Raw genomic sequence first — 9329 nt, forward strand, 5'->3', positions numbered from 1 at the left:
TTATGTGTGGGGCTTTGGCATCTTATTTTTTCTCTTCAAGACTGAGTTTGGACTTCTGTGAGCAATCTATGTGTTTTCACTTTCTATGATTTCCCTTTTCAGTGCTTCAGATATGGTACATGGAATGAATGGAGCTCTACAGAAGTCAGACTCCCAGTTCTGCCATGTTTCAACTGTGTGACACTAGGCAGGTCACTTAACCACACTGAGTTACAGTGTCCTTCTCTATAAAACAAGGGTATGGTATCCATTTCACAAGGATAATTCAAAGATCTCATGCTTGTAATTCACTAATTTAGATGCTATAACATGACAGAGGCATTATAAATAATTCCCTAGCTCATTCCCATATTCACTTTCCCTATTACATTTTGAGAAAAAGGGTAAGAAAACGTTATCTGGTTTTCTGAAGCTGAATTTGAGGTTAAAATGGAAAGCACTTTGTAAACTATAAGGTGCTATGCACAAAAGATTAATTATGTGCCATGATTCTCTAACACATTTGTGTGTGTGTGTGTGTGTGTGTGTGTGTCTATGTGTCTGTGTGTTTGTTTACTGTTACCTCTTGGACTATTACTTTTCTAACTATTACCTTTACTGATTTTCACTTCCTCCTGCTAGGCCCCATGAGGGACTGTTTCTCAGCTTTATACTTGTTTTCTTACTCAATGAACTGATTTTGCTTTCCAAATTTAACTGTCACTTCAGCAGTTATAAATCAGGGCTGAGTCCTGCCCTCACCAGGGTGTTGTTGGAAAGAGCAAAACGTCCTTAATATCAAGTCCTCAGAAAATGGTGAAGTACTTTAAGAGTCTTAATTGTCAACACAAGTACAAATGGCAAAGCTACATAGATGTTGTTGCCAAAATAACATGATGTGGAAAGAAGGGCCAGGACTTGGAGTCAGAAATCCTAAGATCAAGGCTCTCATTAGCTCTGACACAATAACTCAGATTTATATAACACATTACAGCTGAAAAATGCTTTCACATATGTTCTCTCACTGATCCACTCAATTGGCTTCCCTGTTTCAAGCTCTCAATGCTCAAATCCTGCCAGCCAGAGTAAACTTTTTGAAACACAGACCCATCCATATTCTAAACTCTTCAAGGGCACCCTACTACTGAATAAATATTATAAAGTATGACTTGGCTGGTGCACCATGGCATCAGTGAGGCCAGCAGCAGGGTGGCCACCAGGGAATGGACATGTAGCAAAGGATTTTCTCTGGTAAGATTCAGGAATAAGAATGTGAAGAAGAGGACAGGGCAATCCAATCATCTGCAGGCCATCGTGGGAAGAGTTCATGAGGGACAAGGCTTTGCATTCTGAATAAAACTGAAGATTCAGCAAAATTTCAAGAAATTGCTATAGAGGGAAAAGGGAAAAGAAGGCTCAAACCTCACAGGAATCCCAATCCACAGATCGATACCCTGGTCATCTGAAACATCTTTATTTAGCTGAAAAGACTCAGGAAGCAACCTAGAAAAGTTGAACAGCCTCTGTCAGAAGAGCAAGCTGATCAAACTTTGCCAAAAAAAAATATATGGCATTGACCAAGCTTTGTATGAAGAACATTGTAATGTTAAGCAGCAGAACAAGGTAGCATAAGAATAAACTCCATTACTATTCCAAAGAAAAAATCAAATCAAAAATTGTATGAAGAATATGAACAAGCACAAGCAGAGTGTGCTAAGAAGCAAGAACTTGAGAAAACAAGAAAGAAGAAGCTCAAAGGCTCTATAAAAAAAAGAAAATGGAGGTATTCAAAATACATAGCAAAAAGTCTTCAAAACGGGCCAACCAAACTTGAATTCACAAATGGAGTATCTTCTTAAAAAATATAAGAAAAAATTAAATCACACATATTCTTAAGAGTTAAAATATCTGCCTTCTACTGAGTTCTTTTGTATATGTACTGTAACTCCTATCAGTTAACTAAATTTGTTAACATAAAATGGATTGCTGAACTACACCAAGTACAAAATGTACAAATATTTTTATTCTTGTGAAAGAAAAGTTTCTATGTATGCTCTACATAACATATTATTTGTTTATTTATTTGCATTTGAAGGAAGGTGGCCCCAAGAACTGAAAGAAATTTCTATTTGAACATGTTTAAGCATGTAATATTTTTGTGCATATGAAATTAAGATGCAATAAAATTTGTTGAAAATAGAAAAAATAAAATAAATTAATAAATAAAGTATGATATATCTATAACAATAAAATGCCATGCCGTCATGAAAATGAAAGAAATGATTTTATATGTAATTATATGGAATAATTTTCAAGACATTGTAAGTAAAATAATAATAATGTGCATAACAGAGTATAGAGTATGCAACCATTTATATTTTAAATAGGAGGTGATATTAAATATATTTTTGAATAAGTATGGAAAGGAAACTGGCAGCCTTGGGTGTCAAATATTTGCCATAAATTTTCTTTTTACTGGTTATATTTATTATATGCATGTTATTTTTTCAAAAGCTTAGAAAGTTTAAAATGTCAAAGAATTCTCACCAACTTTAAGATTAAAGTTCAAACTCTTTGGTCTTTTAAAGACCCAATAATCTGACATTAAAAGATATTTTTTAGCTGGTAACCAACTATTCCCAAGTGTACCCTATATTTTGAGCAAGTTAGACTAGAGAGCAACATACAAAAGAATGAAACTGGACCACTTTCCTACCCTATACACAAAAATAAACTTCAAATGGATTTAAAACCTAATATGAGACCTGAAACCACAAAAATCCTAGAAGAGAGCACTAGCAGTAACTTCTTTGATATCAACCGTAGCGACTTCTGTCTAGATATGTCTCTGAGATTTTTTTTTTCAAATATGTCAAGAGGAAAAAAGGCAAAAAATAAACTACTGGAACTACATTAAAATAAAAACTTATGCACAATAAAGTAAATAATCAACAAAACTAAAAACAACATACTGAATAGGAGAAAATATTTGCAAATGGCATATGTAATAAAGGGTTAGTATCCAAAATATATAAAGAATTTATAAAATTCAACACCCAAAAAACAAATAATCCAATTAAAAATGGGCAGCAGACATGAGTAGACATTTCTCCAAAGAAGATATACAGAAGGCCAAGGACATATGAAAGGATGCTCAACAGCACTCATCATCAGGAAAAGGCAAATCAAAACTAAAATATCACTTCACACCTATCAGAATGGCTAAAATAAATTTAAAAAAAGAACGAGAAACTCCAACTGGTTATCTCTCTTAAAATGTAGATGAACAATCTTTGTCCCATCTGTCTCCCTTCCAGTTTCACATATGCTGCTTTTAGTTAACATCTCTCATTTTTTGAAAGATTTTTGGGCCCATGTAAGATATTTTACATAGGCATTGAATACATTTTATTTTGTTAGAATTAGCTATTGCTTAAAACTGCTGAGACTCTTTTGGTACATCCTGGTTTTGTACTCCATATGCCTATTGGGTCCTCCCAGATTTGTGGTATTCACCTAATTTACTGCCAATTATTGTTTCATTTGTTCACAGGAAAAAAAGAGACACATTTAAATTAATAGAGCAAATATTAACAAGATTTCACTGTATTGAGCTGGAAGGTTACCTTTTTGAATCCTTTTCAGTGAAAATTTTCAAGTGAAAATTTAAAGGCAAGTTTAGTAAAACTCATTATACTTCACTAAAATTTCATACTGAAGATAAGAAAGTGGTAGGTAAATTTGAATAATTCATCACTGAAAAAGAAAATACTTGTTTCAGCAGAAAAATGAAATAAAAAATATATGGTAAATATTCCAGGTCTAAATGTGCAACATGTAGAAGGGGTTCAATAAATGGTTGGAAAGGTGGGTATATGGATGCTTTCATAGTTCGTAACACAAACATCATTAAACAACATTAGTTTTCTGATTATACATGGTTCTCTTTTGGGCCTTGGACAAACAAAAAAAAAACAAACTACTTTTTTTGTATCTATTGGGATAATCATATAATTTTTACCCTCATTTTATTAATATGGCATATCATGTTAACTGATTTGTGAATGTTAAACCATTTGCACCCCTAGAACAAATCCCACTTGATCATGGTGCATAGTCCTTTTAATGTACTGTTACATTTGCTTTTTTAATATTTTTTGAGGATTTTTGTATTTATGTTCATCAAGGATATTGGCCTGTAAGTTTCTTTTTTTTTGTAGTGTTCTTGACTGGGTTTTGTATCAGGGAAATGCTGGCCTCAAAAAATGAGAGTGGAAGTGTTTCTTCCTCCTCAATTTCTTTAATAATCTGATAAGGATAGGAACTAACTCTTCTTTAAATGTTTGATAGAGGGGCACCTGGGTGGCTCAGTCAGTTAAGCATCCGACTTTTGATTTTGGCTAAGGTCATAATCTCAGGGTTCATGAGATTGAGCTCTGTGTGGGGCTCTGTGCTGACAGTGCAGGGCCTACCTGGGATTCTCTCTCTCCCTCTCTGCCCCACCCCTGCTCATGCATTCTCTCTCTCTCTCTCTCTCTATCTGAAAATAAATAAACATTTAAATGTTTGATATAATTAACCTGTGAAGCCATCTGGTCCTGAAATTTTGGGGGAAATTTTTTAAATTACTGATTCAATTTTATTACTTGTAGCTGGTCTATTTAGATTATCTATTTCTTCATGATCCAGCCTTGGTAGGCATCCATTTTTTCTATGTTTTCTTATTTGTTGGTGTATAATTGTTTCAGTAGTCTCTTATGATCCTTTGTGTTTCTGTGGTATCAGTTGTAACTTCTCCTTTTCATTTCTGATTTATTTTGGCCTTCTCTCATTTTTTTCTTAATGAGTCTCCTTAGAGATTTATCAATGTTGTTAATTTTTTCAAAGAATCAGATTTTAGTTTTATTGATCTTCTCTATTTTTTAGTCTCTATTTCAATTATGATCTTTATTATTTCCTTCCTTCTACTAATTTTGGTTTTATTTTTTCTGCTTTTTCTAGAGCCTTCAGGTGTAAAGTTGGATCTTTTATTTTGGATTTTTCTTGTTTTTTGATGTAAGCCTGTGTTGATTGGTATGAACTTCCTTCTTAGGTCTGTTTTTGTTGTGCCCACAGAATTTGGAAAGTTGTGTTTACATTTTAATTTGTTTTAATATATGTTTTGATTTCCTCTTTGATCTTTTCATTAATTGTTTAGTAATTGTTTTAGTAACATGATGTTTAGTCTCCACATGTTTGTGGGTTTTTTTTCCAGTTTTCTTTTTGGAATTGACTTATAGTTTTATACCATTGCAGTTGGAAAAGACACTTGATATGATTTCAATCTTGTTGAATTTATTGAGACTTAATGTTTTATGGCTTAACATATCATTTAAATGTTCCATGTTCACTTGAAAATAAATTCAACATCCATTTATCATTTTTAAACTTTCAACAAATAAGTATAGAAGGAATGTACCTTAACATGATAAAGGCCCTATATGACAAGTCTACAACTAACATCATACTCAATGGTAAATACCTAAAAGCTTTTTCTCTAAGATCAGGAACAAGACAAGGAAGCCCACTCTTTCCACTTTTATACAATATGTTTTTGGAAGTCCTAGTCTCAGCAATTAGGCAAGAAAAGGAATAAAAAAGCATCCATGTTAGATAGGAAGAAGTAAAACTTATTATTTACAGATTACATGATCCTTTATATAGAAAACCCTGAAGACTCCACCAAAAAACTATGAGAACTTATAAATGAATTCAGTAAAGTTGTAGGATACAAATTAACATACAGAAATCAATTGTGTTCCTATACACTAATAACAAACTATCAAAAAGAAATTAAGAAAACAACCAAGTTTACAACTGCAGCAAAAAGAATAAAATGTCTGGGGATAAATTTAACCAAGTAAGTGAAAGACCTGTTACTCTGAAAACTGTTAAGACATTGATGAAAGACATTGAAGACAGCACAAATAAATGGAAAGATATACTGTGCTTATGGATTAGGGGAATTAATATTGTTAAAATGTTGATACTACTCAAAGCAATCTACATTTTCAGTGAAATCACCATCAAAATACTGATGGCATTTTTCACAGCTCTAGAACAAAGAATCCTAAAATTTGTATGAAACCACAAAAGACCATGAATAGCCACAGCAATCTTGAGAGAAAACAAAGCTGGAAGTACGCACCCTGATTTCATGCTATACTATAAAGCTATAGTAGTCAAGACAGAAAACAGATATGTACATCAATGGAATAAAAGAGAGAACTCAGTAATAAACCTGTAATTGTATGGTCAATTAATCTATGACAAAGGAGGCAAGAATATACAATGGGGGAAAGAGATTCTCTTCAATAAATGGTGTTGGAAAAACTGGGCAACTTTATTACACTGCGCACAAAAATAAATTCAAAATGGATTAAAGACCTAAATGTGAGACATGAAACCATTAAAATCCTAAAGAACACAGGAGTCTAGGATGGTTTTTGTTTGTTTGTTTGTTTTTTCTTTAGATTCCACATATAAGTGAGATCATAAAGTGTTTGTCTTTCTGTGTTTGTCTTATTTTGCTTAGCATGATGTCTTATAGGTTTATCACTTTTTCAAATGGCATAATTATATTGTTTTAAAGGGTAAATTACACACACACATATATGTGTGTGTATATATATATATATATACTCACACTTTCTTCACCCATTTATTCATCAATGAACACTTAGATTGTTTCTATATTGTGGCTACTGTGAATAATGCTGTGATAAACATAGGAATGCACATAGCTCTTCAATACAGTGATATCATCTCCTTTGTATATAAAACTAAAATGGGAATATAGTTGTTCTAGTTTAAGCTTTTTTGAGTAACCTCCATACTGTTTTCCATAATGGTTGTACCAATTTATATTCTCACCAACAGTGTACAAGTGTTCCCTTTTTTCCACATACTCACTAAAACCTATTATTTGAATTTCTATTATAGTCATCCTAACTGGTATGATATGATATCTCATTTTGGTTTTGATTTGCATTTCTCTGATGATTGATGCTGAGCATTTCGTCATATCTGTTGGCCATTTGAATGTCTTTTTTGCAAAACTGTCCATTCATGTCCTTTGTCCATTTTTTAATTATTTGTTTTATAAGGATTGATTTGTATAAATTCCTTATATATTTTTGATATTATATACTTTTATCAGTTGTGTGGTTTGCCAATAGTTTCTCCCTTCCACAGATTGCCCTTTAATTTCACTGATTGCTTTCTTTGCTGTGCAGGTGTTTTTCAGTTTGATGTAGTCCCATTCCATTTGTTTATTTTTGCTGTTGTTGCCTGTGGTTTTGGTGTCAAATACAAAGAATCATTGCCAAGACCAGTGACAAGTAGCTTTTTTCCTATATTTTCTTCCAGGTGTTTTATGGTTTATGTTTAGGTCTTTATTTTGAGTTGATTCGTGTGTACAGTGTAAGATTAGAGTCTAATTTTATTCTTCTTTATATGGATTACCAGTTTTCCCAACATATTTTACTGAAGAGACCATCCTTTCCTCATTGTGTATTTTTGGTGTCTTTGTTGAAAATTAGTTGACTAAATATGCTTAGGTTTGTTTATTCCTGGGTTATTTATCCTGTTCCTTCAGGTTGTTTGTTTTTATGTTGGTACCACATTGTTTTAATTGCTATAGCTTTCTAATGTAAGTTGAAAGCAGAGAGCAGATTGGTTTCTGTTTTGTTCTTCTTTCTCAAGATTGCATTGTCTATTCTGGGTCTCTTATGGTTCTGTACAAATTTTAAGATTGTTCTTTCTATTGTGAAAAACGCTATTCGAATTTTTATAAAGATTGCATTGAATCTGTAGATAGCTTTAAGTAGTATGGACATTTTAACAATAATTATTCTTCCAATCGGTGAACACAGGCTATCTCTTCAATTTTTTGTGTCTTCGTCAATTTTTTTCACCTTCTTGGTTAAATTTATTTATAAGTACTTTATTTGTTTTGATTCTATGTTAAAGAAGATTGCTTTCTTAATTTATTTTTCATATAATTCACTCTTGATGTATAGAAATGCAACTGATTTTTGTGTGTTGATTTTGAATCCTGCAAATTACTGAATTTATTTTTTAGTTTTAACAATTTTTAGTAAAGTCTTTAGGATTTACTATGTAAAAAATCATGTCTTCTGCAAAGAAAGACAATTTTACTTCTTCATTTCTGATTTGGATTCCTTTTATAGCTTTTCTTTTTTCTTAATTGCTCTAGCTAGAACTTCAAGTATAATGTTGAATAGAACTGAAAAAAAGTAGGCATCCTTGTCTTGTTTCTGCTCTAATAGGAAAAGCTTTCAACTAGCTTTTCATTATTGAATATAATGTTAAGCTTGTCATATATAGCCTTTATTGTGTTAATGCACATTCTTTTTGTAACTAATTTTTGAGAGTATTTGTAATGAAATGATATTGAATTTTGTGCAATGTTTTTCTGCATCTATTGAGATAACCATGATTTTAGTATAACTGATACACAATGTTGCATTAATTTCAGCTATACAATGTAATAATTCAACTCAATATGTTGTGCTATGCTCAAAAGTGTAGCAAGCATCTCTCACCATGCAACATTATTACAATACCACTGACTATATTCCCTATGCTGTACCTTTTATTCCTACAATCTGAGTTAATCATATGATTTTTATATTTTCTGTTAATGTCACTTTCTTTCAACTTTATCGACTTGCCTGTCTTGAACAATTCCAGGGATAAATTTCATTTGATCAGTGTGTATGATCTTTTCAATGTATTGTTGAATTTGGCTTACTAATATTTTGTTGATGATTTTTTCATCTATGTTTATCAGAGATATTGGCCTATAAGTTCCTTTCTGTGAAAACGGTAACTTTCTTATTATTCAACTTCAGTATGTTATATGTTTCCAGGAATTTATCCATTTATTCTATGTTGTATAATTTTTTGGCATATAATTATTCATAATAACCTTTATAATCTTTTTTATTCCAGTTGTATCAAGTATAATGTTTCCGAATATAGGCAAGATGGCGGCTTAGGAGGATGCTGGGCTCACCACACGTCCTGCTGATCACTTAGATTCCATCTACACCTGCCTAAATAACCCAGAAAACCGCCAGAGGATTAGCAGAACGGAGTCGCTGGAGCCAAACGCAGACTAGAGGCCCAAGGAAGAGGGTAGGAAGGGCGGCGAGGCGGTGCCCGCTCCACGGACTGGCGGGAGGGAGCCAGGGCGGAGGGGCGGCTCGCCCGCCAAACAGAGCCCCCGAGTCTGGCTTGCAAAAGCGGAGGGGCCTGACAGACTGTGTTCCCACAGCAAGCGCGAC

General features: G+C 32.9%; 1 pseudogene; it reads left to right on the forward strand.

Moving 5' to 3' along the window:
• The first annotated feature begins 1162 nt into the window (after nt 1-1162).
• LOC122477075 lies at nt 1163-1875 on the forward strand (annotated as a pseudogene).
• The last annotated feature ends 7454 nt before the right edge of the window (nt 1876-9329 follow it).

This window comes from Prionailurus bengalensis, chromosome X (genome assembly GCF_016509475.1).
Source record: "Prionailurus bengalensis isolate Pbe53 chromosome X, Fcat_Pben_1.1_paternal_pri, whole genome shotgun sequence".
Taxonomy (NCBI): domain Eukaryota; kingdom Metazoa; phylum Chordata; class Mammalia; order Carnivora; family Felidae; genus Prionailurus; species Prionailurus bengalensis.